Here is a 26780-nt window from a genome sequence, read left to right on the forward strand (position 1 = left end):
AAACAAACAACTCCACTCCCTGGAAGCTATCATGTCTGTGCGATCTCAGAGACATGGTTTAAAGCCACGGACAGCACACCAACAGTGCAGGGTTATAATGCCTTCCACACATTTAAACCGGCTACTTCACAAACAGGGACTAAAGGTGGAAGTGTCTCTATTTACATCTTAAATAAATATACTTCAAGGCTGGTCAAACAGGATAATGCACTTGAGCTGCTCCATGTTCAAATCAGCATAGGTAAAATCTAACACCACTTCCTTGCAAGCTATAGGTCCCCCTCTATGACCCAGGAAACCCATACCATGCATTTAAACTTATTAGAAACATTAACCATCCAACCCAATACCATATTCATGGGTGACTTTAATTACCCCACTATATAACTGGGAATCCTTTATGAAATCAAACGTACATGCACAGAGATTCCTGGATTTTGTAAACACAAAGTCCCTGGACCAGATAGTCAATACACCAACCAGGGGTGCAACCATACTGGATCTGATCCTCACTAATATGAGAGAGTGCTGCACACCCCCTACTGTAATGCCTTTCCTGGTAAGGTCAGACCACAAAATGGTCTCCTTTGAAGTAACAATAAAACCTGGATCTCCAGCTAAACCGGGGATATTCAGGAACTATTTTAAGGCTAACCTCCTGCTATTAAGTGAGAAACTGGCAAAATCTCAACCCCTATAAACTCTGAGAACACTTCTGCCTATGCCAGGGGTCTGCAACCTGTGGCTCTGGAGCCACATGTGGCTCTTACAACCTACTGTAGTGGCTCCCTGTACCGCTGAAGATTAATGGCCACTCTACCACACCACACACACACACACACACACACACACACACACACACACACACACACACACACACACACACACACAAACACACACACAGATCAAGCAATCCCAACACAGGAGCACAATTATGGATAGATGTTAGGTACTGTTCTATACACTTAGGTTCATAGGTTCATAGGTAGGTACTAGGCTATCTGCCCAAAGACATTTATAAGCCTAGCCGGAATGTGTTAGCTTTCGCCACCCCCTTAGATTAGTTCCCTGTGCCTCTGTCCAGCAGAGCCATTGAAGTGATCCCTGGGGTAAACTTTCTGTTTCCCATCCACTCTTCAAAGTTTCTCTTAAAGAGGGTTAGCGAGGAGCTTTGCCTAATGTAGATTGGAATCTTGTTCCAGAGCATGGGAAGTCTCTGGGACAGGAATCTATCCCTCCAGCATGTCCCATTTATTGTTGTGGTGAGGTTTAGATCCCTGGAGCATGTGGCTCAAGGGGAAACGATTTTCTTTAGATGGAGCATGTCCATTAATTCTGGGTTGGACATGGCCTTGTATGTCAGGCAGAGATCACCTCTGAGTAGGTGGTATGCAACCAAGTATAGCTGGAGTTTCTTCAGTCGAGCTGCATAGGGCATCTGCTTGAGGCCAGTGATCCTCTTGGTGAGGTACTTCGGTGGTCTTTCCAGTTGTTGCAGTTGTCTTATAAGGTACATCCCAAATGGGGCATTGTACTCTATGATGGGTCTGATGAGTGATGCGTAGAGTGGCCCAATGACCTCTTTCGATCTGGATGCAAACCCTTTTGTGATTATGTGGGCCACATAGAAGGATTTTCTAACCACTTTGGCAATGTGATTATCAAAGGAGAGATTACTATCTACTTAGGTCCCCAGATCCCTTATTAAGCCTTCCATATTTAGGGGGCTACCACCTATGTGGTAGTTTGTTGGTACTTTGTTTTTTCCAAAGGGGATGACTATGTACTTTTTGGCATTTAGCTTGAAGCCATGGTTTTGACACCAGGTATCTGTCTCAGTGAGATCCCTTTGGAGGATGTCTGTGTCAGCTGGAGAGTCAATTATAGTCCCTAGTTTGCAGTTGTCTGCAAACTTGGTCAGCCATAGTCCTCCTGTGCTTGCCTGTACCTCTGAGAAGTATATGCTGAACAGGAGGGGTCCTAGGACTGAGCCCTGGGGAACGCCACTTGTAAATGGTTTAGAGTCAGACCTAGCTCCCGCAACTCTTACCATGTGGGTTCTGTCCATGAGCCAGTTGGCAGCCCATCTCATGACATAGGGGTTTATGTTCAGGTTGGTGAATTTGTCTATAATACCTGTGTAGGGAATGGTGTTAAAGGCCTTTGTGAGGTCTAGGTAGGCTGTGTGGACCACCTTTCCCTCGTCTATAGCCTTGGTAACTGTCTCAAAGAAGTCCACCAGGTTTAGGAGGCATAATCTGCCCTTAACAAAGCCGAACTGGGTAGGGTCCAGTGTTTGGAGGTTCCCACTGTTTCTGTTAATGCGATCCATGATGATGCACTCCATAGCTTTGCAGACCAAGCTAGTGAGGCTTAGATTAATACTAGGCTAACTGTCCTTGTGGGACATTTTAAGCCTAGCCAATTACCCTATGTGAGATTCGTAACCTGCACCTTGTGTCTGCAAGGTAAACACCTTAACCACTTAGTTCCTTTATATTTAGTATTACTATATGTGAAACCTCATATGCTCTGTTATCTTCATTTTAGTGGTCAAATAGCTGTTGTGGCTCCTGATTACTTTAATTTGGTGGGAGAGGGGTTAGACATGGCTCTTTGGGTAGTGAAGGTTGCAGATCCCTGGCCTATACAGAACTGTTCACAGAAACCCTGTACAAGCATGTTAATATCTGTATAGAGGCAGCTGTACCCACCAGGAAGAAGTACAGAACTAACAAAAAAACAAGCCACCCTGATGGAATCACAAAATCAATCAGATGTATAACAGGAAGAAGAATATCATGTCAAGAATGAGGAGGTCTGGCACCCTGTAGGATAAAAGCACTCTAATTAAACTAAACAAAGAACTCAGAGGACAAAAAAAGTCTAACAAGGCCAAATTTGAGGTAAGTTTGGCCTCCCAGGTCAAGGACAATCACAAAGCATTCTTTAGCTGTGTCTGCAACCTGAAAGGCAATACACAATTGTGTGCAGAGCTCATTGTAAATGGAGCCACCTATACTGAGCCAGAAGATTTAGCAAACCTCCTGACTGATAAAGTCAACTCCAGTTTTACTCCCCTCTCCCCCTCAACCTTCCGTGAGGAAACATCATCATATATAATGCCCCCTACTATAACTAGGGAACAATTCCTTAATGCTTTCTCTAAGACCAAGAACTCTGCATCAATAGGCCTAGACAGTATCTCAGGATGCCTTCTAAATAGCATGAAACATGACCTATCAGGGCCTCTGGAATTACTATTGAACTGTAGCCTCCAAACAGGCTTCGTGACTCATGAATGGAGAAAGGCAACAGTCATCCCTCTGCACAAAAGTGGGAAATCTACAAACCCTGGAAACTGCAGACCCATAAGTCTCACTAGTCTTGTACGTAAAGCCATGGAACAAATTATCAAAGAGATGATCAACAGAGAGATAATAAACCGCCAGACACCGGACCCAACCCAGTTTGGTTCTGTCAAGGGCAGATCATGCCTACTCAACCTGGTGGACTTCTTTGAGAAGGTCACCAAAGCAATGGATGAGGGCAAAATCATTCACACTGCCTACCTTGACCTGGCCAAGGCATTTGACACAATACCCCACTTGGGCATTGTTGATAAACTCAAGAGGTTAGGTACAAACCTGTATGTCACCCTGTGGATAGCCAACTGGCTCACAGACAGGACACGGAAAGTTAGCATTGGGGAGTCCACCTCTACAAAGAGGCCAGTCACAAGTGGAGTCCCTCAGGGATCAGTCCTTGGACCACTCCTTTTTGGCAGTTACTTCTCAGAAGTCAAGACTAATGTCAGTGGTCTCTGGCTGACTAAATGTGCAGATGATTGCAAATTAGAAGCTGTCATTGAATCTCACACTGACACAAATGTTCTCTAGGAGGAGATGACACAGTCAAACAACTTGTGTCACAGTCATAGACTAAAACTAAATGCCAAGAAATACATAAGAGTATCCTTTGGGAAGTTATCCATCCCTGGTAATTATCATATTGACAACACACCCCTTAGAGTTGACCCAGTAGTCAGGGACTTAGGGACACACATAGATAGTAATCTAGCCTTTGATCATCATGTGTCTACAGTGGTGAGTAAATTATTCTATGTTGTGCAACTTATAAAAAAGGTATGACATCTATGTCCAAGGAAGCCATTGTTCCACTGTATTCAGCATTCATCAGACCTATCATTGAGTACAATGCCCCCTTTTGTATGTACCTATCCAGGCATATCCAACAACTGGAACATCCACAGAGGTTCCTCAATAAAAGAATACAGGGCATAAGTAATATGTCCTATGCAGACCGCCTCAAGGCCCAGTCCCTGTATTCTGTCTCCTACAGGCTTTTGAGAGGAGATCTATGCCTGGCATACAGGGCATTGTCAGACCCCACTCTAATGAACCTTCTGCATATCCACAAAACAAACAGTACCAGAATTACCCATTCTAAAGACTTAAACCTTGCCTGTGATATAAATTGGTCCATCTGGAGAGATAGGTATGTATCTCATGACTATCGTGTCTATGGAACTCATCTCCAATTTAAGTGCAACTTGGACAATTGAATGGGAAACCAGAAATTCATCCCTGGTTTGGCACATATGTCTCTGATGCAAACAGGTAACCTGTAAATGGTTCATCTCCCAGGCCCATGCTTACACTTATCAAGGGTATCAGAATTCGTCAGAGATTTGGGATGCATGGCAAGGCTTAAAAAGGCCCTTGTTCATAGGTTCATAGGTTCATAGGTGTGTACTAGGCTAATGGCCCTGGAGCCTTTACAAGCCTAGCCTATAGGATTACCCTGACATCATGCCACTCAACCTTAGTTCCCTGTGCTTCTGTCGAGTAGAGCCATTGGAGTGATCCCCCGGGTGAATTTTCTATTTCCCATCCACTCATCAAGATTTCTCTTGAAGAGGTCGAGAGTCTAGTAAACACCTACGAACCTATGAAACTATAAGATATAATGGCTCTGTTAAATTCATGCCAAAGTGCCCTCAGGTCGTTATTGCTAATTGCATCACCTCTCTGTGCTTTGTATGGGTCCAGTTCGCATAGATTTTTTCAATATAATCTAATTTGATTTCACTATTTGAGGTTACCTGGATGTTGTTAGAACAATTTATTACCCTCTTTATGGAAGCAAACTGCTTTTCATAAAATTTTGCAAATATCAATATAATCTGTTGTGTCTGAGGATAAATTTTAGAATCTGCATACAGTTTAGCAATTTACATTTATATACTCCCTCCACATTTTACGTATCTATAAAATGGTTTTGTAATGCTCAATATCTTTATATAAATTTTTTTCATTTTTTTCTTGATCTTGTCTCATACAATATTAATTCGTCTGTCCAGCTTATTTATTTCACTTTTCAAAGTCATAGGGCAGGATTCAGGAAGGCTTACACGGAGTTTAAGAGTAGTGTAAGCCTCCGTGTAAGCCTCCCGATCCAGGAACCGCCCAAACCTCCGTGTAAGAGACAGCTAACACGTCTCTTACACGGACTGGGCGTGGAAATGCTCAATACCTCATTTGCAGCTGAAAGATATGCAAATGAGGTGTTTGAGCGATCCAAGAAGCCCAAACCAGTCCGTGTAACGGACGTGTTAGCTGCAGAAATGTACTCAGCTGATAACTGAGTACATTTCTGCAAAATTGACAACGGAGCTATGTCAGCTCCAAATAAAGGGTGCATATGTTTCATCTAGCATGCCAATGGCCAAATATGTGGCCATTGGCATTAAAAAGTGTTGCAAAAAAATTTAAAATAACTTTTTTTTTTTCAGGGGATTTTCATGTTTAACTGCAGCGCACACCCGCGCCAACGGGGTGTGCTGCCTAAAAGTGAAAACCGAATCTTATAAGCCCACAATTGTGGGTTTTACGTATTACATGGAATGACAATGCAGGGACTAGCAGACCAAAAACAATATGGCCACCGTGTAGTGGTTGCCAAGGGGGGAAGCTCCGTGTAAGACATGTAACTAAGCATTACTAGGCAATCCTATGTAAATGAGGATTACAATACTGAATCACACTGCCACATAGGTAATGACCACTGTCTGAGTAGTGTAAGAGTTACAGAAGGGGGAGGAATAGAGTAACAGGTAGGTGACATCACGGGAAGGAATGATAGAAATAAATGTATCACATTGGAGGGCAGTGTAACGTGACAGATGACAGACAGACATCAGGGAGAGAGGTGTGTCCCAACAGAACACTAGGAAAGTCAAGAAATAGAGGGTGCACACTATCGCTACACTCAAACTTTCTTGATATACGCGCATGCGCGCGTGTGCGCGCGTGTAAGGCAGGTTCAATATGTGGGAGCGTGTTGCAAACCGTTTGCAATGGTTTGCGCGGGTGTGCACGTGAGTAAGGCAGTGTGCGCGCGTTTTACCTTGAATCAGCCAAGTGCACACCATGTAAGGATGTGTGCGTGCGTGTAAGCAACTGTGAGCATGCTTAGGCTGGTGTGCACATTGCTCCCCCTGAGGAAACAGAGAGGAAAAAGGAAACAACCAGATTACAAGGAAGCTGCCAGAGCATACTGCTGGAGTTAATTGGTGATAACAATTGGAAGCAGGCAATTACACAGGCAGACTAGAAGCCCAACCCAGCACTTAAAACACTGTAAACAGCAGTGCAGGGTTTTTCTCTCAAGAGATACTGCAAGAAAGGAGTAAGCTATCAGAATTGAAAACTGAAAAAAGCTGAACTCAAAGCAGAAATGCTAGGGGCTGCCATAGCTGTTATAATCAGGCATAGGCGAATTGCTGAGGGTGGTGATAATGCAGATGCTGACAGACAACCCAGAGTGAGGAGAAGGAGAAGAGTATACAGGCCCAGGGTCACCTACCATGGGTTACATGAGCTGGAGATAGTAGAGCACTACAGAGTGGACAGAGACCTTCTGCAGCAAATTGTTGAGCTGTGCAGGCCACATCTCACACACAGAACCAACAGAGGGGAACCCATCCCAGTGGAAACCAAGGTATGTGTTGGCCTAAGAATACTAGCAACAGGTAACTTCCAGAGACCAACTTGTGATATGATGGGGATATCACAGGCATCAGCCTCCAGGGTACTGCACCAGTTCCTGGATGCCATGTTAGCTCATGTCGGTGATCATGTATATTTCCCTAATGCCCGTGAGGTTGTGGCCAGCAATATGCGTCTCTTCCAGCAAATAGCGGGATACCCTGAGGTACTGGGTGCAATAGACTGCACGCACATACGCATCAAAGCACCAGCCGGTGAGCGGGGTAGAGCCTATATTAACCACAAGGGATTCCCCTCCATCAACTGCCAGGTCGTGTGTGATGCCCAGGGCATAATAATGAATGTTTGTGCTGGCTGCCCTGGGAGCTACCACAATTCCCACATCTGGCATCTGACGCAGCTGTACCAATCATTTGCCAGTGGGGACTTCCCACACGGACACCTAGTGGGGGATACAGGTTATGCAGTGGAGCTGTGGCTGATGACACCCATCAGAAATGCACACACACCTGAACAAGAACGCCATAATGAGGCACACACACAAACACGTAATGTCATAGAGCGTGTGTTTGGGCTGCTCAAGTCACGGTTCCAGTGTCTGGACACATCTGGTGGAGCCTTGCAGTACACACCAACTACATGTACCCAAATGATCATGATAGGTGCTATGCTACATAATATGATCCTGCGGAAACAGCTGCAGCAGGACCAGCATAGGGCTTGGCCAAACATACCCCCACCATTGCCAAGGCCACCACAGGCAGAGGGTGACTCGGAGGAGGAGGAACAACCTGACCTTGCCCCAGTAGGCAGAAGGAGGCGTGCCCAGTATGCCCTGGCCTTGGCAAAGAGGCAACGCATAGCACATACACTGGCTCAGTAGGAACACTGGGACTGATACCCCCTCCGACTCACTCACATAGTAACAGGGATGCCTAACATGACACAACCTGCTTCCAAACATGTACAGGGAGTGTAGTATGTGTATCCGACAGAGGCAGCCCTGCAGCACCACCTGAGGCATGAATGCCATGTGTTAAGTAATGTAACACCATGTACCATATGCACACCTGAGGACCCTGACTAACATCCACCCTCACCAATCAGAAACCACACAAACACAAACCCACCTGCATAGGTACCACAAGGGATAGGAACCTAGATGTAATGCTACCCAATGCCAGAAGTATAAACAGCAAGATGTGTGCAGTGTAAATGCACACAGTATAGAGAATGTAGATATCAGTGCTGCAATAGAAAAAATGGTCAAAGCCCACATCAGCACCCTAACACTACCAGGTCACACCCCATACAGTGATGTACAGCTGCAAAAACATGTAACAAGCTACAAAATGAGGGTGACTAGCAATAAATGTCATGGATAACCACACCCCCATGTTGGTACCACAACAAGAAGCAGCATGGATTAGCCATGGTCAAATACCAATGGCTAAAACTGCCTACCACTATATAGCTTGCTGCAGACCACTGTCCTAATAGCAAGAACTGCACCAGGCCTATGTTGGAATACAGGAAGATATCAAGCCCCCCAAACCACATTATATTGCTTGACTGAAAATACCTACACATACACCATAGTTTCATAGTTTACTACTAGGCTATCTGCCCTACTGCATTTATAAGCCTAGCCATAGTGATGTGGCTATTGCCACCCCTTATAGTGGTAATAAGTGTACAGAATAGATTCCGAATATTGTGCCTCTGACTTAGTAGTGACACATTATGACCCCCTTACGTAATCGAATAACATGACTGTGCCTCTGTCTAGTAGTGACACAGGGAGGACCCCTGGGGTAAACCTACAATCTCACATCCAGTTGTCCAGATTTCTCTTGAAGAGAGTCAGTGAGGGACTCTGTCTAACATGAACTGGGATTCTTTGCTAGAGTGTGAGAAGCCTCTGAGTTATGACTATGTCCCTCCAGCATGTCCTATACATGTATGTGCTGAGGTTCAGATCTTTAGCTCTCATGGTTCTGGTGGATTTGGATTGCTTGCAGTGGAGCATGTCCACCAAATCCTGATTGGACATGGTCTTGTATGTCAGGCATAGGTCACCTGTAAGTATGCGGTATGCTACTGAATAAAGCTGGATTTCCATTAGTCTGGAAGCATATGACATGTGTTGTAGACCCCTGATCTTCTTGTTAAGGTATGTTTGGGGTCTCTCCAGCTGTTGCAAGTGCTGGGTGAGGTACATACCAAATGGGGCTTTGTATTCAATCATGGGCCTGATAAGGGAGAAGTATAGTGGTACAATGACTTCCTTTGATCTGGATGTAAAACCCTTCATGATAAGGTGGGCAAGATAGAAAGTCTGTCTAACCACTTTGGCAACATGGGTGTCAAATGAGACGTCACTATCTACATGTGTCCCCAGGTGTCTAATTTGTTTTCCGTGCTCAGTGGGTTGCTGTCTATGTATTGATTTGTGGTTACTTTGTTCCTCCCAAAGGGGATGACTACACATCAGTTGCATTCAGTTTCAGGCCATGATTCCGGCACCAGCTATCTGTCTTTGTGATGGCATTCTGTAGGATGTGTGTGCCGGCTGATGTATTCACTATGGTGCCTAGGTTGCAGTCATCTGCAAACTTTGTCAGCCACAACCCTCCTATGTTTGCTTTCACATCTGAAAAGTAAATGCCAAATAAGAGGCGTCCCAGGACAGATCCTTGTGGGACACCACTTGTGACTGGCTTTGAATATGACAAGGCACCTGCAATGTCGACTTTATGGGTCCTGTTTCCTAGCCATTCTGCAACCTATCCTGTGACATATGGTTCTATATCTCAGCTGTTGAGCTTGTCTATGATGCCTGAGTGGGGTATTGTGTCAAAGGCCTTAGCCAAGTGCAAGTAGGCTGTGTGGACCGCTTAGCCCTCATCAATGACCCTACTGATAGTTTCAATATAGTCAACTAGGTGCAAAAGACAGGATCTGCCCTGTACAAAGCTGAACTGGGTGGGATCAGGGGTCTGTAGGTCACCAATGTCTCTGTTTAAGAGCTCCATAATGACTCTCTCCATAGCTTTGCAGACAAGGCTGGTTAAGCTTGTGTGGTGGTAGTTGCCAGGGTCTGTGGAGGCATCTCCTTTGTGGAGTGGGACCACTGTTGCTGTACGCCAGTGTTCAGGTACATATCCTGTAGCAAGGCTAAGGTTAAATAGCATTTGTATATACGGGTTTAGCTCCTTCTGGAGTTCACATAGCACGCAACTGGGGATACCATCAGGTCTCATTGATGCTGTGTTCTTCTCTTTGCTGAGTGTGGCTCTCACATGGACATCTGAGATGACAGTGAGGTTACATTCAGCTGTGATAGCTATCTTCTTTTGGGGTTGAGGGAGGGGGAAAATTGCACTGAACCTGTCTGCCAGAATGATGCCAATATCTGTCAGGTCACTGAAATATATGTTGTTGTGTACCAACTCTGAGCATATCTGAGGGTTTCCACCCAGGTTTCTTACATAACTGAAGAAGGCAGTGTGGTTATCTTCATTGTCTTTGGTGATTTATGTCTCCAAGTTGACCTTGGATGTCTTTATGAGAGAATGTAGCTTTGTACTAGTGCTGATCACAGCTGCCTTCCCTTTAGGAGATGTAGCTCTGTCTTGCATTAGTATCCTTCATCTGTTATACAGTCTGTTTATGGCTGGGGTCCACCAGACAGGCCACTTTCCCTTGGTGGAGAGGGTCTTGGTTTTATTTGTGATTGCATGGTCCATGCTTTCTTGGAAATGTCCGTAGAAAGCGTCTGTGAAGGAGTCACCATTGTGTGTTGTGGTTTCCACTGGCCCAGTGGGCTTAAAGGATACCATCTCAGTCTGAAGAAGTGTGAAGTCAGCTTTTGAGAAGTTTGTCACTATACTCTTTGTATTATACTAGCACCGACACATTTGTAGACAATTTCCCAGAATCCATCAAACAAAATGGACATGCAAAATGTAACACTTCCACAAGAGGGGTAAGCATACTGGATGTGATAATCAGAAATATGTGTACTGGATGTCAAGATGAGAAGTGTATCCCTCACTGGTAAGACCAGACCATAGAGTAAGCACACTGTAGTTACACATCCCAACCCCAGTCCCTGGCCAGATTACCACAGTGAAACACATGTATAAAGCATAGCTTGCACCCCTACAAACCAATGTGGAATCCATGAAAAGCCCTGTGCAGGTCCAGAATATGGGACACACTGCAGAACATGTTATACAGGCATACCATGAACACAGCCAAGAGTGCTTGGAGTCTGCAATCACAAACAACAAGACACAATGCCATACACCCAGGCATCTGGCATGCTGGACTCCAGCAATTACTAAACCATTGAAGAGAATGAGGAAGCTACCACATGATAGATCAAACATAAAACGTGAAGTAATCGGTGATCACTAGTATGGCAATAAAATGTGTCCACACATACAATCCACTAAGGCCAGGCAAAACAAGTAGAATCTGTGAATCCAGTGGCAATGTGACACCTGTCCCAAGTACACACACAACAACTCACCCCAATAAATACAAATGTATGTGATAGACGCAACCAGGTAGCCAAACCAGAGCCTGAGCACCCCCAAATCAGTACTGTCAAAACTAGTCAGGAGGACAAGGTAACCACATACACCACAAACCCAGTCCCACATAGACCTACAACGACTGTAAACCAAACACATAAACACAAAAACATTCCCAGAGGCCCTAATTACAAACACACAACACCAACACAAGCCTCCAAAGCAGACACCCAATAAAACAACCTCCAGACATAGCACATGTAACACATAGTACACAAAGCTGGTGTGCCAAACAGTCACAGGACAGAAGGAGAAACAACATGCCTGATACAGTTGTAATAGGTGACTCCATAGTGAGACATGCTGCTGTTCCAGGGATGGCTTGCACCTGTCACCCATGAGCGTCTGGATATTGCCTAAGGCCTTTGCAACCTACAGAGATCCTTTCATAGGCAAGGCCGAAAAGGCCAACCCACCACCATAGAAAACAAAACTGGAAAGAAACAGAAGGGTAATGCTGATCAATGCCAGATGTGTAAACCTCAGTATGCATGCTCCTGAGGCCCACCCCAGTATGGAGAACATTGATGTCTGTCCAGTGATAGAAACCTGCTGCAAGCCTCGTGACAGCACACCAGCACTACCAGGTAATACCACATATCATGTGTTATGGCCACAAAACCTGGAACAAAGCATAAAAGGAGGGTGAGTATCCATATTCAGCACAGACACCCATACGTCCAGTTAACTGACAATGCTTATGTCATTGCAGTCCACCCATGTGCAACTAACCGTAGGCAAGACTGCTCTACAGTCTGTAGCATGCTACAGACCACACCCTCACACACAGGAACCCCACCCCACTGTCCTGAAGACAGTGGACAGTATGAATGTACCACCAAATGCAAAACAAGGTACACACAAATGACCACATAGGTGGTAAACCATTATGTGTGGAAGGAGTAATCAGGGACCTAGTGACACAAGTGGACAGTCACCTGTTATGTGACAGTCACATCGCCAAATTGTCTAGGAAGACTGTCTATATTGCACACAGTATCATGAAAGGATTCACATCTATGTCAACAAAGGTCATTGTGCCCCCATACTGTTCCCCTATCAGACCATATTGTAGTACAATGCCTCATTTGGGATGTACATTACCTGGCACCTGCAGCAGTTAGAAAGACCTCAAAGGTACCTCAGCAAGAGTCAGAAAGGGTCTCAAATATATCTCATATGCTGCCTGGCTGTAGACACCACAGCTGAATGCAGTCACATACTGCCTACACAGAGGTATTGTATGTCTGTTGTACAAGTCCATGTCCAACACAGATGTAATGGACATGCTCCACCCCAGAAAACTCAAAGCCATCAGAGCTGTGTGAGTCAGAGATGTCAACCTTAACACATAATCAAATAGGATGTGCTGGAGGGACAGATACCTAACCCTGAGTCTCTCCACACCCTGGAACAGAATACCACTACATGTTAGGCAGAGCCCCTCACTGACACTCTTCAACAGGAAGTTAGCAAAATGGATGGATAATTGTAGATGTACACTGGGGGTCTTTACTGTGTCATGTCCAGACAGAGGCACAGCTAAGTAAATCATAAATGGCTATAATATTCACATAGCAAGGGGTGGCAAAATCCACACACACTGTGGCTAGGCTTACAAATGCCCTAGGGTGGATAGCCTAGTATGAACCTATGAACCTATCATGATACAAATTGTACAGGACACTAAGGATAACCCCAAGACTGCTGCAACTGATGGTAGTAAGCGTGTTGTGAATTCTCAGATATGCTCCGCATCACACAAATATTACAAACAACATACCTGACAGGTGCAGTGCAAACCCCCCCCCCCCCATAATGCAAAATATCTTTCCCAGCAGACTGCTGCCTCCCTGACATTATGTCAGCCTTACCACAGGATATGTACCCAAAGAGCAGTGTACAACAACAGTGGTCATTCTCAAGAAAGGTGTTGCTTGAATGGATACTAAAAACAACCACCACAGACTCCTGAGAAACTTGGTCTGCACAGCTATGGAAAGGATCAGCATGTACCGCAGACATAACGATATTGGGGATCTATGGACACCCGGCCCTACCCAGTGTGGGTTTATTAAGTGCAGACCCTGCCCCTAAATATGTGTGACTCAGTTGAAACAGTAATTGAGGTCACTGATGAGGGCAATGTGGTCCACACAGTGTAGCTGGACCCTGCAAAGCCTTCCATACAATACCCTACGTGTTCGATATAGATATGCTCACCAGCTTATATATACACCCCAATGTCACTAGAGGGGTTGCAAACCAGACCAACGACAGAACTGACATGGTCAGACATGCTGTAGCCATGTCAGACTACAAACCACATATAACAGGTATCCCACAAAGCTTGGTCCTGGGACCTTCCCCGTCTGGTATATATGCCCCATAGGTACAGGCCAACATGTAAGGACTGTGCCTGAACATGTTTGCAGAGGACTACAAACCACCAAACATATCTGACACTCCAGCTGACACAAGCATCCCACAAAAGGGCCACATAGAAACAGACAACCGGTGCCATAGCCATGTCAGCATGTTAAATGGAGAAAACTGTATAGTCAACCTCTGTGGATATACAGTAAGTGACCACCAATTACCACATAGGTGTTAACCCATTACATACTTAACATGTAATGACAGACCTGGGTACACAAGGTGATAGATATCCTGCATTGGACAAACATGTGGCTGTAGTGTTAACAGAAACAATCCATATACCAACCTAATTATGAAGGTTATGACATCTAGATAAGGGGGGTCATTGTGGTTCTGCAGTTATCCTTCATCAGCGTTACAATTGACCACAACAGCCCCTGTGGGGTGTACCTCATCAGACACCTCCATCAACTGTAAAGTCCGCAACAGTACCTCACCAGGAGTATCAAAGAGCTTGAACAGATGTAATGTGTTGCCTGATTAAACAGAGTGCAACTCCACACACTGCCATGCTGGCCACCCAGACGCAAGCTGTGCCTGATGTAGAAAGCCATGTCCAAGCTGGAATCAATGAACATGCTGCACCTTGTACAATCTGAATGGCAGGGAGCTATGCACATGAGGGACCTGAACCCCAGCACTGACATACATAGGACAAGCTGTACTGCATCATCCATAACACAGAAGCCACCCCTACGCATGAGTAAACTACCAGTACAGGTTATCCATAGAGTCACTCGTTGATTCTCCTCAACAGGAATCTTAATGAGTGGATGGGAGATGGTAGGTTTACCCTGGGTATCACTGTTATGTCACGGGTAGACAGAGGCACAGTATACTAAACAAGACATATGTCATGGCAAACCACACTTACAATGTGTCGAAGGACAAACACACTCTCTGACTAGCATTAGAAATGGCCTAGGGCACATCAGTAGTGTCTGCCAATGTACACCTATGTTGTGGAATACACTACTGATGTTGGATGAGGCTGTTGTAAGTAGTTCATATCTGAACATAATGCAACATGGTCAGATAGGTGCATAGGTTCATAGGTTTATACTAGGCTATCTGCCCTAAGTCAGTTATAAGCCTAGCCCACTGTTTTGTGGCGTACGCCACCCCTTATATGGAAACAATACTGTGCCCATTAGTTTGTTGTGCCTCTGTCTAGCAGTGACACAGAGACGATTCCCGGGGTAAACCTATGATCTCACATCCACAGGTCAAGATTCCTCTTGAACAGAGCCAGCGAGGTGCTCTGCCTCACATGGACCGGGATTGTATTCCACAGCATAGGGAGTCTCTGAATGATAAATCTATCCCTCCAGCATGTCCTACGTATATCCCTGCTAAGGTTTAAGTCACTTGCCCTAGTGGTTCTGGTGGATTTGGAGATTTTGAGGTGGAGCATGTCCATTAATTCCTGGTTGGACATGGCCTTGCATGTCAGGCACATGTCACCTCTGAGCAGACGGTATGCGACTGAATAGACCTGGAGTGTCTTCAATCTGGCAGCATATGACTGATGTTGGAGTCCCTTTATCCTTTTGGTGGGGGACATCTGGGGTCTCTCCAATTGCTGCACATGTCGGGTGAGATACATCCTGAATGGGGCATTGTACTCGATCATTGGTCTGATAAGTGAAGAGTACAGGGGAACAATGACCTCACTAGATCTGGATGTGAATCCCTTCATGATCAGGTGGGCAATGTAGAAGGTCTTTCTAACCACTTTAGCAACGTGAGTGTCTGAAGAAAGGCCACTGTCAACCTGGGTCCCCAGGTCCATGATAACCTCCTCTGTGCTTAGAGGATTGCCACCTATATGGTAGCTTGGGGTTACCTTGCTTTTCCCGAAGGGTATGACTATACATGTTTTGGCATTTAACTTCAGGCCATGGCTCTGGCACCAGCTATCAGTTTCCGTGAGTCCCTTCTGAAGGATATCCGTGTCTGATGCACTGTCCACTATGGCGCCCAGTTTGCAGTCATCTGCAAACTTAGTCAGCCAAAGTCCTCCCATGTTGGCCTGCACTTCTGAGAAGTAGATGCCGAACAATAGGGGGCCAAGGACCGAGCCCTGTGGGACACCACTTGTGACCGGCTTGGAGTCTGACATAGCGCCAGCAACTCTAACCCTGTGTGTCCTGTCCTTAAGCCAGTTTGCAACCCATCTTGTGACATATGGGTTTACATTTAAGTTGGTAGGTTTTTCTACAATACCCAAGTGGGGCATTGTGTCGAAAGCCTTTGCAAGGTCAAGGTAGGCTGTATGGACTGCCTTCCCCTCATCAATGGCCTTGGTGACTGTTTTGAAGAAGTCGACCAAGTTCAAAAGGCATGATCTGCCCTTGACAAAGCCAAACTGGGACGGGTCCAATGTCTGCATGTCCCCTATATCTTTGTTTATGAGCTCCATTATGATCCTCCCCATAGCTTTGCAGACTAGACTTGTTAAGCTTATGGGGCGGTAATTACCAGGGTCCATAGAGGCACCGCCTTTGTGCAGATGTGCACAACTGGACCTTAACCAGGCTGTCTGCTCACTATGGAAATGTAAAGCAGTAATAGGACTAAAGCCCAGGATACTGTCCACCACAGTGAAAGTACTGAACCACTACACTATACAGTACTACAGTGTTAGGTCAGTATGAACGGATGTTGACAATTGTATGCAACGTATCCCATGCAAAACCTGCAGGCACAGTATAATCCCTGTTGTGGTCACATAAAAAGCATTTGGACAGTATCTACACAACATGGCACAGAACACACAACCATAAACTGGAGATATTTGTTGAAGTTCACACTCACCCACAAATGTGATGGGCTCTAGAGTTCAACATATGGAAAGCTCACAGTGGGCATGCTCACACACTTTGATAAATGAGACATCTTTCACACAACATGCCATGGGAAGGCTGAACTGGGCATGCTCACACACTTAGTCCAAATATCAATTTAGCATTTTTCCACATATATCTGGTATATGTACGTGTTATTCCAGTAACCAACAACATTATAGCAATCTGACCAGTGCTCACACTTAAATGACTACAGAGACATACATGATATAGTGGATTTCCCCCATATGCAAACATCGTCCACAGATACACAAGTTGTTCATACAAACAGGAACTGTTATGGCAATAAAGACCTGCAAACACTGCTATCAGCACCAAATAATGTGCATCTGACAGTTAAACATATGGGTGTAGAGGTCAACACTAGGCTGTTTGCCCTAGGGAATGACAGCTTATCCAGAGTGTGTGTGTGTGGGTGATTGTGGTTGGTCTGTGTGCAAGTCTGTGTGAGGGAAATGTTCCTCTTAGCAACTGTGAAAACACACCACAGGATGCTCATTCCCCTTTCTAAACACCGATGATGTCAGCACCCTATAAGTAAATCAGGAGAAACAAAATCTCCCAGTTATCTGAATAGCGCGCTCTGCTAATGCGTCTGTCTTTAGTGTCATAATATATTTAGGTAGGGGTTTGAATCCAGCAAGTGACAAGGGTGTGTGAAGGGGGGGGGTAAGTGTGTATGCAAGGAACATCCCTTTTGGCAACTGTGGAAACACACCACGGGATGCTCATTCCCCTTTCTAAACACTGATGATGTCAGCACCCTATAAGTAAATCAGGAGAAAAGAAATCTCTCAATAATCCAAATAGCGTGCTCCACTCATGTGTCTGTCTCTAGTGTCATAACATAGCTAGGTAGGGGTTTGAATCCAGCAAGTGTGTGTGAAGGGCTCCACTAATGCGTCCGTCTCTAGTGTCATACCATAACTAGGTAGGGGTTTGAATCCAGCAAGTGTGTGTAAAGGGGGGTAAGTGTGTATGAAAAGAACATCCCTTTTGGCAACTGTGAAAACACACCACAGGATGCTCATTCCCCTTTCTAAACACCGATGATGTCAGCACCCTATAAGTATATCAGGAGAAAAAAAATCTCCCTGTAATGCGAATAGTGCGTTCTTCTAATGCGTCCATCTTTAGTGTTATAACATAATTAGGTAGGGGTTTGAATCCAGCAAATGCCAAATGTGAGTGAAGGGGGGTAAATGTGTATGACAGAAACATCCCTTTTACCAACTGGGAAAACACACTACAGGATGCACATACCCCTTTCTAAACGATATCACAATTATTTATGGTTTTTGATTCCAGACATGTCACGTGTGTTTTGCTCACACAGAATGCCCATGTGTGCGGGTTGTTCCTCACAGTAATGCATGACATCAATTAAACCAGTTATGGCAATGCACACATGATGTATGTGTGTGCCAAATACACATATGTACCTGTGACCTTCAATAGTTACCATGTGTGATGCCTGGCACATGTGAATACATGGTATTTGCACTGGGTAACATTATGACTATGGTCTTCTGTGCAGGTGCTGCATGTGGGATGTGTATATACAGTGTGAGATGTAGATGCTATCAACCTGGTAATGAGGGATACACTTCTGGTCTGGAGCATAGAGTCCCCATGTTGGTGATGATCAGGTTCAGTATGTTTTCCCCTCTTGTGTGAGTGGTAACAAGTTGTTCCATAGCATATTGGTATATAAGTTCCAGTAATCTGTGGGCTAGGGTGTTGGAGCTACAGTCAAGCTCCCAGTCTATGTTTGGGTAGTTTAACCCACCCAATATAATGGTGTATGGGCAGACCTACATATTTCCAACTGTTTTCAGGAAGGCCAAGTGCGGTTCTTGTGTTTGTGAGGGTGGTCAGTGGCAGGCTATAACCTGGAAGGCAGTTTTACCCATTGTTACTTGCATATGAATAGTCTCTGATGTTTTGTGCTTTGCCACCAACCTGGAGGTGTGGGTATCTTGGATGAATATCAATACACCCCCTCCTTTTGTGGTTTTGTGCAAGTTTTGTGCCTGAAAAGCATGGTATGAGGTATAACTTGGTAGTGTTGGAGTGCTGTTGGTAGCCCTGAATCCGGTATCTGTTACTGCACAGATAGTGATGTTCTCCATGCTGAGGAATGTTTTGAGTGTGCGCATCATCAGGTTTAGAGTCCTGCAGTGGCATATATGACTGCTCACGTGGACAGATGCCAGGTAAGTCATATGCAAAGTGTCACAGGCAACGTACATGTGCACAGGAGAAACAGTGACATTCTGTCAAGTGAGACATGAACATACATATAGTAAGCTATGCAGATGTCACTAGGAGTCCACAGAAGCTGTGTAACTCTGCATGGCAGGTCGGATCTGTATTCCAGGGTAACTGCAAGGAAACATGCATGCAAACATAGCTATTTATTTTATTATTTATTTTACATTTGTTGACCGGGCTAGTCTAGCTGGATATATGTCCATTTTCAGTAGAGGCCCGGGGAGAAAAGCTCCACACATAACATAAGCAAGACAGATAGACAAATTGTTAATAAAGACTTACACATAAAAATATACATTAAAATCAACTATGTAGTCAAAATCAGCATACATTAAAGGAACTCAAAAATTTAAACTCATACACAATGTTCTGTCTATTTCAAAGCAAGTTTACCTAAAACAAATGGTTATGCAGTAAGGCAACAGCCAAGAAGATTACAGTAAAAGCTCGAAGGGAAGGGAAGTGGAAGGAGTATGAAGGAAAGAAAAGATAAGGCACAAGGCCAGAATCATAAGTAAGAGAGGGGAAGAAAAAAGACAGTCAAGACGAGGTGGGAGAGATAGAAGATGTAGGTCAGAGCATAAGAGGACAGCCGGGAAGGGAAGCAGGGTAGATGTTTGATTTCAGGCAGAATGAAGGGTAAAAGGTAAGAGAGAGTAAGGAGAGGGAAGTTAGCCTGGAGTACTACAAGAACAGAGCCAGTGGTTTTGGAAATGTAGTTTGATTTGTTGTTTGAAGAGAGGTAGGGATGAGATTAGTGTTAACTCTGTAGGCAGCAAATTCCATACTCTGCCTACAGTATTGGTGAAGAGAGAGTCACCAGCTAAGTTGTGGGCCTTTATGGGTTTGGTCATAAGTTTACAGGAGGAACGAAGAGAGGTGAGATTGTTATAGTGGAGTAGAAGTTGTGAAAGTATAGGGGTGTTACTAGGTTGGTACAGTAATTTGTGGGCAATTGTAAGTTGTGAAATATTAAGATAGTTTTGTAGTTCCAGCCAGCCTAACGGTTTCAAATTGAGGCAGTGATGTGTTCTAAAAAGGTTACTAGTGGCGAAGCGGGCAATATTATTATAGCAAGTTGCTAGTTTGTTTAGGTTAGTTTTTTTAAGGTTGGTGAAGATAGGAGAGGCATAGAAGAGAGTTGATATAAGATGGGAGTGAGCAATAGTAGCTCTAGTTGATGGGGTAAGAAAAGGTTTTATACGGTATAATGATCCAATTTTTCTGTTAACAGTTTTGATAGTGTTGTTGATGTGTTGGTCAAAAGAGAGATTGTTATCAATGGTAACACCAAGTAGTTTTGTTGTGGAGTCAGGAGAGATTATAGTTTTGTTGTTTGAGTAGATAGAGAAGTTAAGTGGAGAGGTACGAGTGGTGGGGGTGAAGAGGAGAAGTTTGGTTTTTTTGGCATTGAGAAGAAGATACCGTCTAGTAAACCATGTTTCTACAGTGTTGAATGTAGTTTGAGTTAGAGTGGTTAGATCAGAGGAGGTGGATGCTGAACAAATGATAGTAGAGTCGTCTGCATATTGAATGCAGGTAGCTTGAGGAATTACAGAGTGGAGATCATTGATATAGAGGGAGAACAGGAGAGGACCAAGGATAGAGCCTTGAGGGACACCAATTGCAATGGGAAGTAAGGAGGAGATATGGTTTTCCCAAAGAACGGCTTGTTGTCTGTTACTGAGGTATGATGTAAACCATTTGATGGCATGGCTATCAAATGAGAGGGAGTTGAGAATGCTAATTAGAGAAGAGTGGTTGACCATGTCAAAAGCTTTAGAGAGGTCAATGAATAGGGCATACTAAGAGAGTAGGTTCTTGTTGCGATTGCTGTTAATGGTATCTGCAAAGGAAAGGAGGGCAGTGGTAGTACTATGGTGGGGTCTAAAGCCATGCTGACAGTGAGCTAAAATATTGTGGAGGGATAGGTACTGTACCAGTTGCTGATGTATACATTTCTCCATAATTTTTGCTAATGGAGAGAGAAGAGCAATAGGTCTAAAGTTGGAATAGTCAATAGAGTTTCCGCCTTTATGTAGTGGGATAATATGAGAGATTTTCCAGATATGAGGGATGGTTCCTTCTTGGATGGTTCTATTTATGAGTAAGGATATTGGGTAAGCAATTTCTTTGGCTGCTTTTTGTAAGAATAGGGGAGGGAGCTTGTCAGCAGAGGGAGTACACGGTTTGAGTTTGAGAAGTAGTTTGAAGATGGAAGAGGTAGAGATGGGTTGTAAAGAGAAGCTACAGGTAGAGTTTAAGTGATTGTTAGGAGGATAAAAGTTATTAGTATTTAATTGTCTAGCGAGAGATTGAATAGTATCAGAGAAGAATGAGTTAAAAGTATTTGCAGTTTGAAGGGGGGTGTCAGGGTTGCTACTGTAAGCAGGGCTGCATGTAGTCCATTGTACAACAAACGAACTGTACCACTATCAGTAGGTAACACTGCAAATGCTCACCAGCTGACATATGAATACCTATGTCACCAAAGGTGATACTTACCAGACCACGGACAGAAATGACATGGCCAGACACGCTGCATCCCACATGAACACATATATCAAGCAACACAGACCTCACAAAGTCAGAGTTCTTAACAGGCACAGCCCATAAGGCCAAACACAATGTGTGACACACCTATAATAGGTGATGCCATAGTCAGACACACTGATGTCCCTCCCTCCAGACTGAGCAAGGTGAGGGTCACATTTAGCTACCTGTCGGGTGATAGAATGTGCCACATAACACAAGCACTCAAGTCACTCCACAGCAGGTATAAGTATGAGGCACTCATTGTCCATGCTGGTGTGAACAACCTGAGATGTACCTCCCTGGACCACATGGAAAGAGACACAGAGGAACCCTTATATCACCCTCTCAAACTCTGGAATCCCACACAGCCTTCATGATGACACAGGAGAGCATAGATTTCTCTGCAAACACCATCATACTTGGTGACGTCAACTACCCAAACATAGACTGTGAACATTACTCAAGCCACAATACCCAAGCTCTAGGGTTCCCATAGTTCAGAAACTCTTTAGCTATGGAACAGGTAGTCAACATTCCCACAAGAGGGGAAAATATACTAGACCTGATCACCACAAACATGAGTACAAAATGCTCATCACTTGAAGTATGTCCCTCATTGTTGCAATCAAACCATATACTAATCACACTGGAGTACTGGATCCCCCACATATGCAAACCTCAAACACATCTATGTGTGTGTGGGAAATGCCCCTATTAGCAACTGTGACAGTACACTACAGGATGCAGATTCCCCTTTTGAAACACTGATGATGTCAGCACTCTATAACTATATTACCTGAATTAAAGTTCTCCACTAATTTGTATAGCGCGCTCCGCTAATGCGTCTTTCTCCAGTGTCATAACATAGTTAGGTAGGGGTTTGAATCCTGCAAAGGGAATGTATGTTAATGAGTGTGAGTGGGGTTTGTGTGTGTGCGTAATGCTGGGAGGGACAAGTGCCTTTTGCCAACTGGGAGAACACACTACAGGGTGCACATCCCTCTTCCCAAACACAGATGATGTCAGCACCCTCTAAGTACAGAATTAGAAAGGATTTCTCCCACTAATGCAAATAGCGCACTCTGCTAATGTGTCTGTCTCTAGTGTCATAACACAGTTAGGTAGGGGTTTGAATCTTGCAAATGGAAAGTATGTGTTTTAGTGTGAGTGGGGTTAGTGTGTGTGCACAATGCTGGGGGTGGGATGTGGCTTTTGCCAAATGGGGCTACGCACTACAGGGTGCACATTTCCCTTAACAAACAGTGATGTTGACAGCACCCTATACAAACAACATGACAACAGGCAACTGCCAGTACTCAGTATAGTGCTACATGCTACTGTAACATGCACATGTACCAGAATATACCTAGATAGTGTTTTGAAAGCTGAATGTGGCAAGTGTGTGGATGTGGGATGTTTCTGTGTGTGCATTTCCATATGGAAGACATGTTGGATGTGGCAGTCAGGGAACCACAGTACCTGATGCACATTACACTTTTAAACTAATGAGGTTGCCTGCACCCTGTGAATACAGGTAGAGAAGAGGACAGCGGTAGTACTCCAAATAGTGCACTTTTAAAATGTGTACCTGTCATGTGTTGACAGCTACTCATGTAGGGTAATAAATAATGGAAATGGCAGGTGAGCATGTGCATGTGTGGGGGTAGCAGGGTGTGTGTAAATGCATGTGTGACAGAACAGATACATATAGCTGAATCTACAATACAGCACATGATGCACATTCCCATAGTCAATGGTAGCATGTGATGGTGTGCAGCTGGTACACTTTGGTAAGTAGTATGGGTGCAGATAACATTCCAGGACATTCATACAGTTACTGCAGCAGGAATGCTGGGATATACACACAATCATAGTGAAACAGTGAACAGTTACCAACATGTTACTACTTATACACATCTATGTAGTCACCCTGTGCATCAGCAACGTGTTTACCTTTTCCTGCACTGATGTTGTAGTATGCAGGAGGTGGCACAGTGGCATCATATGCACAGGGTGTGGGTTAGGTATGCCCAAGCCAGCCACTGGTAACACCAATTGACATGCGTGTGTATGTGTGTTTGTGAGGGGCAGCAGTACAGGGTGGACCAGTGTTGGTGCAGTGTGTGTGTGTATGTGTTTGCCCTAGGTGTTAAATATCTGCATGTGTGTGTAAGCACGCACACAGTCCCACATAATGGCTGCCATGTACAGGGTTTTGTGGACAGCCACAGACTGCACCTGTCAGGTCATCCAGATCAGTGTCTGTGGGCACGGACACGGTACCTGTGCCTGGCAGGGGGTATGCATGCATGACATAACAGTGTACGGAACAGTCATATGTACATATGGCATCTTACCTGCACACTCAGTGTCTTGCTGCTGTGTGGATCCAACCTCCATCATTATGCAAGTCTGATGCTGTTGTTCTGGGGCTGGATCCACGACACTTAGCAGTAGCCCCTCCTGTCTGGTGAAGGGGGATGTGTGGCCACCCCCCCCCACCTGTGGCAACCTGTTGCCTGCGGATATCTGCAGCACGCTGGCGGACATTTCTAATCAAATCACTGCAGTGATGTCTCACCTGCTCATATGTCCTATCTAGCATGCCAACATCATTTATCCTGCTGACAAGGTTTTGCCACAGTGCAGACTTCTCCTGCTGATTCTGGGTGGTGCGTGAACACAGGATGTCATAGTCACGCACCAGGCTCTGGTGGATCACGTCGTCCTCTGCAACAGAGTAGGCAGGGTTCCTTTTTGGACCCATATCTACCTGGAAAGGTACACAAACAGGATATCAGCAGAGTATGTCAGCAATATATGGTACACATTCTATACATAAAGTATTAAAACTAGTTATTACTGCTTGGTTGTAACTTGATTAAAGTGTAGCTATCATTCTACGTCTTTTGGATTAAGCACTTGGCCTTCAGACCAGTTGTTTTACATTAGGAAGGTTTGTGGCAAGCACTGTGGTGGCAGGACTGGTAGCTGTCATCCTTCTAAGTTGGGAACTGCTGATTGAGAGCCCAGTGTCCAAGTGTATTAGTTCTGGTATAAGCAGTTGGGCTTCAGGCTAGTTATTTAACATTAACAAGGTTTGTGGTCTGCACTCTTGTGTGAGAATAGGCTGTACTCTGCCATTCATAGCTGGGAACATCTGGTTTAAGGTTTATAGTGCCTGCATATTTGAACTGTATCCTACTGACATTGGTACACCTTGTTTGCTGTAGCATACACTACATCCAAGCCTCCTGGATCTAGCTTTGTTTATATGCTTGTTATTTGTTAGCTTGTTATTTCACTGGTACGCTAATTCCACATAATACACAGCTTCTCAGCACTTCTGTGAATCACTACTGATATCTGCATCGCTTACTGTACTTATGTCCTTGTTACACTTGACAGGAAGTGACTGCTTGTCGTTTTTGCATTTACTTAATTGTAACACATTGCACTTAAGTTACCTGGCACTTGCTCACTGAAGCTATTATATCAGTCAGCAGTAGAAATTAATATCAGTACACCCTCACTCCCCACTGGACCTTGTTTCCAATTATTACGGACTTCACAATAGTAGTCTAGCATGTCCAAAGGTCAGTTGTCAATCTCCTCTCCAGTTCCAGCTGGTGAGTGTGGTAATCCACAGGCAATGTTATAACAGCCTCATGTACACAGACAACCCCCTCCTCCTAACAACAACTCCAAACACATGTGAGTGATGCAACCATATACCAAACTGGAGGCTAGGCTCTCTCTACTCAATACTGCCATAACCAGTCAGGTGGAGAAGGAAACCACACTCACTACAATTCCAGTCTCACATAGACCTACCACGACAGCAAAACAAACACATAATCACACAAAAACATACTCAGAGGATCAAAATAAAGATCTGCCTAAACAACAGAGACCTCCAAAGCAGACACCCAAGCAACCGCTACCCCATAACCATACACGTGCAACACATATCTCACAAAGCCAATGTGCTGGACACTCACAGCCCTTAACAGTAAACAACACACTTCATACACTTGTAATAGGTGACTCTATCATCAGGCACACTGACGTCACGTTCACCAGGCTGAACGAGGAGAGGGTCACAGTGTGCAGCCTGTCGGGCACTACGACCCGCCACATAACACAATCACTCAAGTAACTCCAAGGCAAGTACAAATATGACTCGCTCATTGTCCATGCTGGTGTGAATGACCTGACACATACCTCCCTGGACTACATGAAATGAGACAGAAAGGAGCTCTCTGAGCATGTAGCCCATGACAGTATGACCCTGACCTTGAGTAGCATCTTACCCTCACCACGAATGATGCCACAATATCAAGGCGAGATGATCACTTTCAACAATTGACTGAAGTACTGGTGTCATTCAAAGGTGATCCAATGCCTGTCAGCTTGGGATGATATGCTGTACAAGCCACGATGCTTTGCTAGGGACAGCTTGCACCTGTCACCCCTGGGCCTTTGGATTTTGGCAAAGGCTCTTGCTACACCCATAGTGCCTTTATTAGGCTAGGCTCATAAGGCAAACCCACAACCATATGTATCACAAAGGATGAGGAACTAAGAGTAATGCTACTCAACACCTGAAGTCTAAACCTCAAGATATACGCACTCAAAACTCTACTTAGCATTATGGACATCGATATCTGTGCAGTAACAGAAACCTGTTTCAGGCTTCCCAAGAGCACACCAGCACTACCAAGTTATACCTGTTACCATTCTTGTCGGCCCCAACACTTGGACCACACAACAAAAGGAGGGTGAGTATCAATATTCATCAGAGATACCCACACCTCCACATTGGTGGCAAAGTACCACATAGGTGTTAAGCCATTAAGTACAGAAGACGTAGTTGGGGACCTGGGGAACAAACTTGATAGCAATCTGTCATTTGACAACCATGTGGCCAAAGTGGATTGGAAAACATGTTATATAGCCCAGCTAATCATGAAGGGATTCACGTGTACATCAGGGGAGGTCATCGTGCCTCTTTACTCATCCATCATCAGGCC

The sequence above is a fragment of the Protopterus annectens genome, chromosome 17.part0, assembly GCF_019279795.1.
Source record: "Protopterus annectens isolate FY-2018-M chromosome 17.part0, PAN1.0, whole genome shotgun sequence".
In the NCBI taxonomy this organism is placed as follows: domain Eukaryota; kingdom Metazoa; phylum Chordata; order Ceratodontiformes; family Protopteridae; genus Protopterus; species Protopterus annectens.